This window comes from Phoca vitulina, unplaced genomic scaffold (genome assembly GCF_004348235.1).
Source record: "Phoca vitulina isolate PV1807 unplaced genomic scaffold, GSC_HSeal_1.0 scaffold4, whole genome shotgun sequence".
NCBI classification, from domain to species: Eukaryota; Metazoa; Chordata; class Mammalia; order Carnivora; family Phocidae; genus Phoca; species Phoca vitulina.
Genome location: NW_022589707.1, coordinates 83062073 through 83071183, shown reverse-complemented (window position 1 = coordinate 83071183; position 9111 = coordinate 83062073). Strand labels below are relative to the sequence as shown.

The 9111-nt window shown below is 44.0% G+C and overlaps 1 long non-coding RNA gene across 1 annotated transcript; it reads right to left on the bottom strand.

The window, feature by feature from the left end:
* Positions 1–2392: 2392 nt before the first annotated feature.
* On the bottom strand, positions 2393–8247 carry LOC116630604. The gene is made up of 3 exons (XR_004298982.1): positions 7852–8247; positions 7680–7745; positions 2393–2763 (listed from the first exon to the last, which is right to left on the bottom strand). It is a non-coding gene; the product is annotated as an uncharacterized LOC116630604 (long non-coding RNA).
* Positions 8248–9111: the final 864 nt, after the last annotated feature.

Sequence of the window (9111 nt, the reverse complement as noted above, 5' to 3'; positions counted from 1 at the left end):
TTTTAAAAATGCATATATATGCTTATTACTTTTTCTTACAAAAGGCCCAGAAACCCAATGTACCAGCTATGAGGTCATTCTGATAAAGCTAAACTGCAAAAAAGGAGCAGAGCATCAAAAATTTCATGAAGACTTAGGGCCCGTTGGACAAACTCCTTTTCCCACTTATGTGGAAGAACACGCTGGCCTCCCTCACAGTTCAGTCTTCTCTCTTGAATAAAAAGAAATTGACCCCTGCTGCATTTGCAGCCCTGCCTCTCCCTGTCCCAGAGAGAAATCTTCTTCTGTTCTTAGAGAATTATAGTGGATGTCGAAAATTAGAACTGTCTGCCCTCACTTGGCAAAGACAAGAACTCCTTAAACCAGTACAACTTCACCCAGACCAGTATCAGTTCTACCAAAACACATGCTAGGTTCACGATGTAATTCGATAACCATATTTCAACGTCCTGCCATTTCCCAGTTACTGAGTGAAGGGGACTATTGAGCTGGACCCTAAAGAGTCAGCAGGATTGGGGCTGCTGGAGAAGGAGAAGAAGGACACTTAAGGCAGATGGCACAGTTTAAACAACAGCATAAAGTATATTCCAGGAAGATGTGCAGTGGAGGATGCTTGTAGCAAAGGGTGCAGGAGTGGCTGCAAATGGTACTGAAAACATAGCCGGAGGGCCATCCCTGACGGCCAGTGCTGGTAGTTCTAAGCCTGAGCACAACTCAAAAAACAATGGGCAAAACGTTCAGTGTTATGGAACACAAATTTAGGTATTCATCTCTGATTTTTTAAAATATGTCTCTTCAATAAACATGTAATACCACATAGCAGTTAAAAACACAAGCTTTTTATGCAGATGGCCTGGCTTCACACCACGGCTCCGCCATGAGTATGCCCTCATGAACTTGAGTACATGAATTTACCTGGATAAACCTCAGGTTCCTCTTCTGCACAACAGAATGTGATAATAGTAGGGCTTTCCCTCTAGAATGATGGTCATTATATTCAATGAAACTATCTGAGTCAAAGTAAAAGCTCCAGAAATAGTATTTGCTGCTGAAATTACTGCTGCACCGTTGTTCAGAAATGAAAATTTAGTAATTTGCTTCTGTGAGAGTTGGCCATCTGTATCCCTTGGTTTCCGACATCCTGATACAGCTTCATATCTGTCCTAACGTGTGGAAGACAAAGCCAAAGAGAGAACCCCACACATGACACAGGACAGTCAGCGACAGATGTGGCTTGAGCAGAGAGGGGCCCCAGCCATGCCTCTCAGTTTGTGGCTCAGCTCAAACAGGGCTCAGCTCCAACAGTTCCAAAGCAGCCATGGGCCTCACTTTGTGATGCCAGACACAACTCCAGGGCAGGGAACAGAAAGCATCTAGCAACAACCCTTCAGGAAGCTACCTGGGAAACCATTCCTCTTGATCCCTGTCAAGGCTTCCAGGCAGCTTGAACTGAAAACTGCCTCCATATTAGAAGGTCACATTTTCTCCATGAGAATGTTACTTTCCCTTTCTTTACTGAATCACTGGCTTCATTACTTTGGGGCTTATGAGCTGAAATTTCTGCCTTCCTTGAACCAAACCCTGTGGTTAGATCGTGGTTCTTTTGTATTTATGCTGATTGGTAGTTTTGAAGAAAGTAAGGGGGAAAGGAGGAAAAGAAAATGAGGAGGATAAAACCACCAGTTGGCTTTTTCCTCCTTAAATATTTTCTAGCTTAGTTTTAGATAAAACAGTATTTGATCAATGGGTCTTTAAAACAATAGTACTGCACTGTGAGAACTTTGAGGGAGTGTTGTCATGGAAATGGGAAATAGCGCCATCCAGAATCATGTTCCCCCTGTGTGCACAGGTCTTGAATAGACAGCAAATATTGATTTCTGTTTCTAGGCACTCCCTCATACTTTTTTTCTGAGATTTTAACCAGAAAAGCTGCTTCTGTTATTAATCAAATGATCTTAGTAAGACATACTGAGCTGCTTTATGATACAGTATATCATCCTGAATATAATAGCTGTTTTTCATTACTGATGGGTTGAGTGTTCTCCTTAAATGTCATATTTTTATGTGGTGATACTGATTATTCTACATACTGGGTTTTTTTTTTTTTAAGATTTTATTTATTTATTTATTTATTTATTTATTTAGAGGGTGTGAGCAGGAGGAGGGGCTGAAGGGGATAAAGAGAGAGAGAAAGACTCTTAAGCAGACTCTGCACTGAGTGCCGAGCCCGACACGGGGCTCAATCTCAGGACCCTGAGGTCATAACCTGAGCCGAAATCAAGACTTGGACACTCAAACAACTGAGCCACCCAGATACCTCAGGAATAATGTTTTAATCAAAAGAAATACTCAGATCAACTCTTTCTCTCTCTCTCATGCCTGTGTCCCCTATTTCCTTCTCTCTTTCTTCTTTCCCACATCCATTTGGTTATTCAATCATTCGATCTACATTTATTAGCACTTAAAGAAGCTAAAGAGTTAAAGAGAGGGGTAGACTTGGAAATAATCATAATTGAGAAAGCCCCTCAGTCATAATGGTCAAATTTCTCAGAAAACTCCAGGAAGAAAAATTTTAAGAAATTTAAACACTGAAAGGCATAAACCAGGTAAGTGGCTGAAGTTACATGTAATTCTATTAAAGCTTGCATATTTTAATTACTTACAATGACCACAATAACACGTCCATTGCTTTTCCTCCTTCCAGTTTCCAAGTTCATGACTCCCTCCGACTGGGTTCCATGAGTTTCCAGAGACACAGAGTGGCTTGAATGTTGATGTGGAGAATTAAAAAAAAAAAAAAAAAATTATCTTAGTAACTGCTTGATTTGGTTTTGCTTTGTCAGGCAAAGGAATTCATAAACTCCCCTGCCCAAATTTTAGGGTCCAGGATGACCTTGAAGTTTTGACAGCTGGGGCATTTTCTTTTTCGTCCCTGAAGCCCAGAAGATGTGAGACTTCTGTGCAGAGAACATCTGGGAGTGGGTCAGAGGCATCCCCGGGCTGTGCATTTGCCCCACGCTGCTCCTTGCCGTGCGGCTTGGAAGGAGAAACGGAGTGACTTCAATATTCTTCTTCTGAAGAGATGTGAGTGCTCTGACCGGAGTATATCTCTTTTCTAAAAAGGGCAAAAACACCTGCAGAGCAGGGTGAACGAGCACTGCCATCCGGTAGATCTCCGTTTACACCCACATGGGTGTCCGACTCCTCCAGTAACAAGAACGGCTCTGTGTTTACGTTCTGTCAAAGACAACTATCATCTTAGTCACTGGCTCTTAGGGAAACAGCTGTCTTAATTTAGCAAAATACCTTGACAGGCCCCTTGGGATAGCAGCTGAGATAGGCACTGAGAACACTGGTTAGGAAAGAAAGGAAGTAAAAGAGAGAGCTCAACTGCTCTCAATTAGAAAAGGACAGGGATCCCGGAATGGGGAGAGGAGAAACGGAAGGAGAGGCGGTTGCCGAAGGAGATGGCCAAGCGTCGAGGGGCAGTTTCCAAGAGACTCTTAGTATTCATGTTCGATCTTAGGCTATATTCTGTGCTATCTATGAATCCCTTCTATCTGCCTAAAATTGCGGTAAAGACCTTGAATAATTTGTTTGTGGAAGCAATGGGAAAAGGTTGGATCCATGTCTCAATCAGCGCCAACACATGGGTAAGAAGGAATAACAGCAAGTGAGGGGCAGAGAATGAGTCAGCAGTGTCTGGAAGTCATGGCTGGAGGTGACTATGAGAATGGGGTCCTTCCGGAAATTCACAGTGCACAGGGAATGGAGGCAAAATGCTGTGCATGGCATGGAGGGGGGAAAACAATTCAGAACTAGAGACACATATATTGGGATTACCCAACACGGGAACTCACTGTTGGGGAGTGATTGTTAATGGGGGTTTGCAAAAAACCTTTTGGAGTTCCCAAGGACAGAATGGCTGAGTTGAGTAAAAAGGAATTCACCCTTCATGCTGGCAAATGAGCATTTGCCCAATATATTCCATTAATGATGACTAGAGCAGGTAGTTCTTGCTAGATGAACTTCCATTCAAATTCCTTAACATTCCTGCTATGGGGCAGGTACAGTTTATTTAAGGAGGCTATTGTTGGAAGAGCCTTAGGCCCTTCAAAGCCCTTCCCTTTATGGTTCTCTGTGATCGCTCTCCTGCCTTTGAAGGGTTCAGCATTGGAGCATGTGGAGTATCAGCCAGGTAGAGAAGTATGAGAATTACGCTTTCAGGTAGGACCTAAGTAAGTCCAGTATGGCCCAAGAGTGGCTCAGGAGGCAAATCCTTAATTAGTACTAGGTTACAGTCAGTAAAAAATAAATCCAAGGGTCAAAGAGTATGAACTGAGCCAAATCAGGAGGAAAAACTTGACTGGAAATCAGGAGGGACTGCACAAAGTGGGAGAGATTCTAGAGATGGGACAGAGGTGATTGTCCCCATTAAACCACTGGGTCCCTAGCCTGCCGGTACTTGCTGTCAGCCATGTGGTTTGGGTTTCTGGCTGAGTTAGTTCAAGTTAAATGTATAGGTTCAGGACAAAGTGTCTTGAGGAAAGAGCCCAGAGAACCCGATGGTGTGGCTGAATCCTCAGGGGAGTGACAGAAACCAATATGACTCAAGCCTTCTTGTTAATTCACCAAATCCATGACCTAGGCTTTGTGGTACAGTGGAAAGCACATCAACTACAAAAGAAAGAAACATGATTGATTGCCAGCGCATCTGACAAGTGATTTGTTTTTTATTTCAAGAGACCTATTTTATAGTTCTGAGCCTGTAAACATTAATAGAAAAAATACCAACCTTTCTAGACTATTTGTGAGGATCAAAGAAAGTGTATGTGTGGAAGGGGATTGTGCAATGTTCAGTAAATACTAGTTTGAATCTTCTCTTGCCTCCCTGCTTTCTTCTCTCCCTCTCTCCCTTTCTTCCCCTCTTCCTCCTGTTTCTCTTTCACAGTAGGTACCCTAGGAGCATCACTCCCTGAGCGTCAGACCCACCAAGACTTCCTCTTCAGTCTTCGTTTCCAGCACTCACGTAGACCTTGCCACAGTGATCTTCAAGTGCATCAGTCTGCTGGCTTCCTCCCACACCAGCTCAGTGAGGGTGATGCTCCATGCCCACATGGACGTAAGCAGAGGGTGATTGTAACCCTGAGTCAGGGTCCCTCAGGAAAGATGAGCAGAAACCTCAGCAAACTCAAAGCATGTGTTTTATATGTCAGGAAAAAGCACAAGGGAAAACCACCTAGCAACTCTTTCCACTGCAGACTGGGGAGGCCTTGCTGAGAGCACCCCACCAGTCACTGCTCAAGCTTCCCTAAAGGTAACTCAATCCCCTTTGCCCTCTGGCAAATCCATGTTAATAGTCCAAACGATGTGGATTTGAGAACATCCTCTAAAAAGAAGTTACCAGAGTTCTCAAACAGACCATATTGATATTCACGTTGACCAAAATTGTGCAGTATTTCTTTTGTAAGCAGATGGGAAGGGCAACTTCAGTCAGGGAAAAGTTTTGGAAGCAGCTGCAGAAGAGCGTAGCTGAAAGCATGCAACAGGAGGAGATCACTCAGGGAGAGAGTGGAAAGCAACATTTCAGAAGCAGACAGGGAAAAATGACACTAAAAGGGGAGCCAGAGTAATAGGAATGTACCAGAATAAACTAGTATCTTTAAAGAAACAAGACTAAGAATTTCAAGCAATTAAGAGCGATAGGGGGCTAAGAGTACAGTTTAACATACAGGTTAAATATGATGGAGAAGCCTTTCTATGGTTTCCTCCTTCTTCTAGGGTAATTTCCCAGATTCCTCACTATGCCCAAATGCTTTTCAGCCTCGTCCTACACCGTTCTCTCATTTTCCTACCCCCAGCTCTCTGTTCCAGCCTTTCCAGGCTTTCATTTAGTTCCTCTAATGTACCATATTCCCTTGTACCACAGGGCCTTTGTACATGCTGTTCTTCTGCCTGGAATACTCTTCCTCTGAAGTGCACTTTACTTGGTCTTTACAATTTTAGCTGAAGCATCATTGCCTCCATGAAGCCTTCCCTGAGTGATCCAGACCAAGTCAAATTCCTTAATTATATGCTACAATAAAATAATATTTCTTTCTATCCTAGAACTAATCTCAATTTATAATTATACATTCATTTGTGTTATTTGGTAAAAACATTTCACCCACTGGATTGTAAACTTTTTGAGTGTGAGACTCAAGGAATTCTTAGTACAGCCATCAGGATTTTAACCAGACAACAGTTGTTGCCAATCATAATCAAGTCTGTTGTGGAAAGAGACTTTATGTATTCTCTGCCCATTAGTAACCACATCCAAATCACTGTGGTGTTTCTCCAGGATTTGGTACTAAGATACACCCCATGAAGTTGGTGGTTAGGTTGATACAAGGTAAACCATGAAGCAGATTTTCAGGCCACTAGTTCTTAATCTCTAGAACGTCTATGGACTCCTTTAAGAACCCAATTAAAGCTGTGGATATTGCTAGAGGTTGAATTGTGTCTCCTCCAAAAAGATATATTGGAGTCCTAACCCCCAGTACCTGGGAATATGATTGTATTTGGAAATTGGGCCTTTGCAGATGATCAAGTTTAAGATGAGGCCATTATGTCAGGCCTCATCTAATATAACTGATGTCCATATAAAAAGGGGAAATCTGGACCCAGAGACACATACAGAGGGAAACGATGTGAAGGCAAAGCAAGAGCACCACCTATAAATCAAGGAATACCTGAGGACACCAGAATCTGGGAAAGAGGCTTGGAACAGGTTCTCCCTCATAGGCCTTAGTAGGAACTAATCCTGCCCACACCTTGATTTTGGACTTCTAGCCCCCAAAACTACGAGGCAATAAATTTCTGTTGTTTAAGTCACCAAGTTGGTGGTACTCGGGAAACTGAAACACATTCCCCATATTACACAACTCTGCGTGTAGTTTCAGGGTGTTCACAGACCCAGCAAAGCCCAGGTTAATCATCCCTGCACACACGCTGTAACATTCCTGCACCCGAACCCACTGGGATAAGGACAAAGGAAGAAGACAGAGTGGAATATCAACATCAGGGACTGTTGGCTAGGTGTTTGGTCTTAGCCGGACACTTGGCATCTGCTTCTCCATCGAATCCTCATAACCCCTTGGAGAAGGAGATGTTAGCATCCTCATTTCAGGCAGGAGGAAATCGAGACCCCGAGAGACAGAACATCATGCACAAACTCACACATCTAGAGAGTGGCTGTGCTGGGAATATGGCCTGAGTTTGTTTTACTCTGAAACCAATGCTTTTTCCATTCTCACCCTGCCTCTGAGCATGAGTGATATGTGAGATCCAAAGCACATGATGTGTGGTTTCCGGGGTTATGAGGTTACAGAGAGACCAGGGTTATACATGTGTCAGTGGCTTCGAGGGAAACAGGAGAACAGCTTTTTAAAAAAAGTTAAAGAAAGGCCATTCCTTTCGACTGCTTTCCTTTCATTGTTTACCATTACAACTTCTTTTGAACTAAAGATTTTGGTATCGAAGGATTTTTGCTCTTGCTAGGCAAAGATAGAGACAATAAAGGATTAATTAAGTCATACTGATGATAATTATCAATAGGAATTTTAGGATTTTTAGAGATGGGACAGTAGTATGGATGAGACAGCAGATCAAGTCAATCTCTCATTCATCAAAGAACTTACTGATCCCCCACTCCATATCTGGCTCCATGTTCTATGGACAAAGTCTGGCCACATCCAGCCTTAAATCTAGAGGAAGACACCAAGTGACATCAGTCAATACAGTAAAGTAAAATATTGTGTTATAAGCAAAAAAAGAGTGTACTACATAGCAAATGTGGGGGTAAATACTCACTTCTAGTCAGGTAGAAAACTGGATCTAAGTGTATCCCAAATTCTGAATAGTGATTACCCCGGCACCAGGAGATGCGAGAGAAAGGTGGTTCCAGGCAGAAGAAACACGTGCAAATGTCCTGAGGCAACAGAGAATATAATACATTTGAAGCCCTGAACACAATTCATCACATCCTGTGTGTGAAATGGGAAGGGCAAAAAGTAAACCCTGGAGGGGTGTCGAGGAGCTAGATCCTGAAGGTCCCTGACAGTAGCTGAGTGATGGAGTTGGCTCTGGTTTCCTCCAGAAACCGGGAGCTGTGGGAAACCATGACAGATTGGCAACAGAGGGGAGAGTACTGGAGAGAGGGCTACTGGCTGTGGAAATCCAGCAAGTCAGTTAATCTCTCTGAGTCTCAGTTGCTTCATCACAAGAGATAATAAGGCCCATCGTGGAGGCTAAATGACTCATTCCATGCAGTATTCTGAGAATCGTGCACCACGCCGCCTCAGCTCTTACAACAGTAATACAGGCCAGACCTGGTGGAGGCACTATTCCAAACCCGATGCCTTTCATTCCACCTGTCTCCGGGGCACGGCTCCTCAGGGGCAATGCAGCCATGGGGCGGGGCCCACAGCCCCCCCGGATCAGACACAAATGTCCAACAGGTGTGTCCGATTAGGCAGAGAGGGACGCTTTCCCTTCTACCTTGCTCACAGACAAGGTCCCGGTCAAAGGCAGGCTGTCCACAGGCAATGTGCCGGGCCGGGGCTGCAGGCAGGGGCCAGGGGATGAGGCCTTCAGTGGTGAGCCATGGCCAGTGGCCCAGGGAGGCCCACACTCTGTGTCAGCTTGGAGCTCACCAAGGCTTATCTCGTTTGGGGTTGGGGGATGGTGGAGACTCACCGTCTGAATGCATCTGAATCTTTACGCCATAATTCTTCTTTGTTTTGTAGCTTTTTAAAAAGCTTAAAACGGGGGCACCTGGGTGGCTCAGTCGGTTAAGCGTCTGCCCTCAGCTCAGGTAGTGATCCCAGAGTCCGGGGACCGAGCCCCACATTGGGCTCCCTGCTTCTCCTTCTCCCTCTGTCCCTCCTCCTGCTTGCGCTCTCGCTCTTTCTCTTTCTCTCTCAAATAAATAAATACAATCTTAAAAAAAAAAAAAAAGCTTAAAAGGTTTTTGGTTTTGCTTCATTGAGGCCTCAGGGAGGTAATACTTAAAATTATCACCCTGCCTCACCTGCCATAGAAAAATTCCAGAAAATTCAGTTTGGGGAGGGC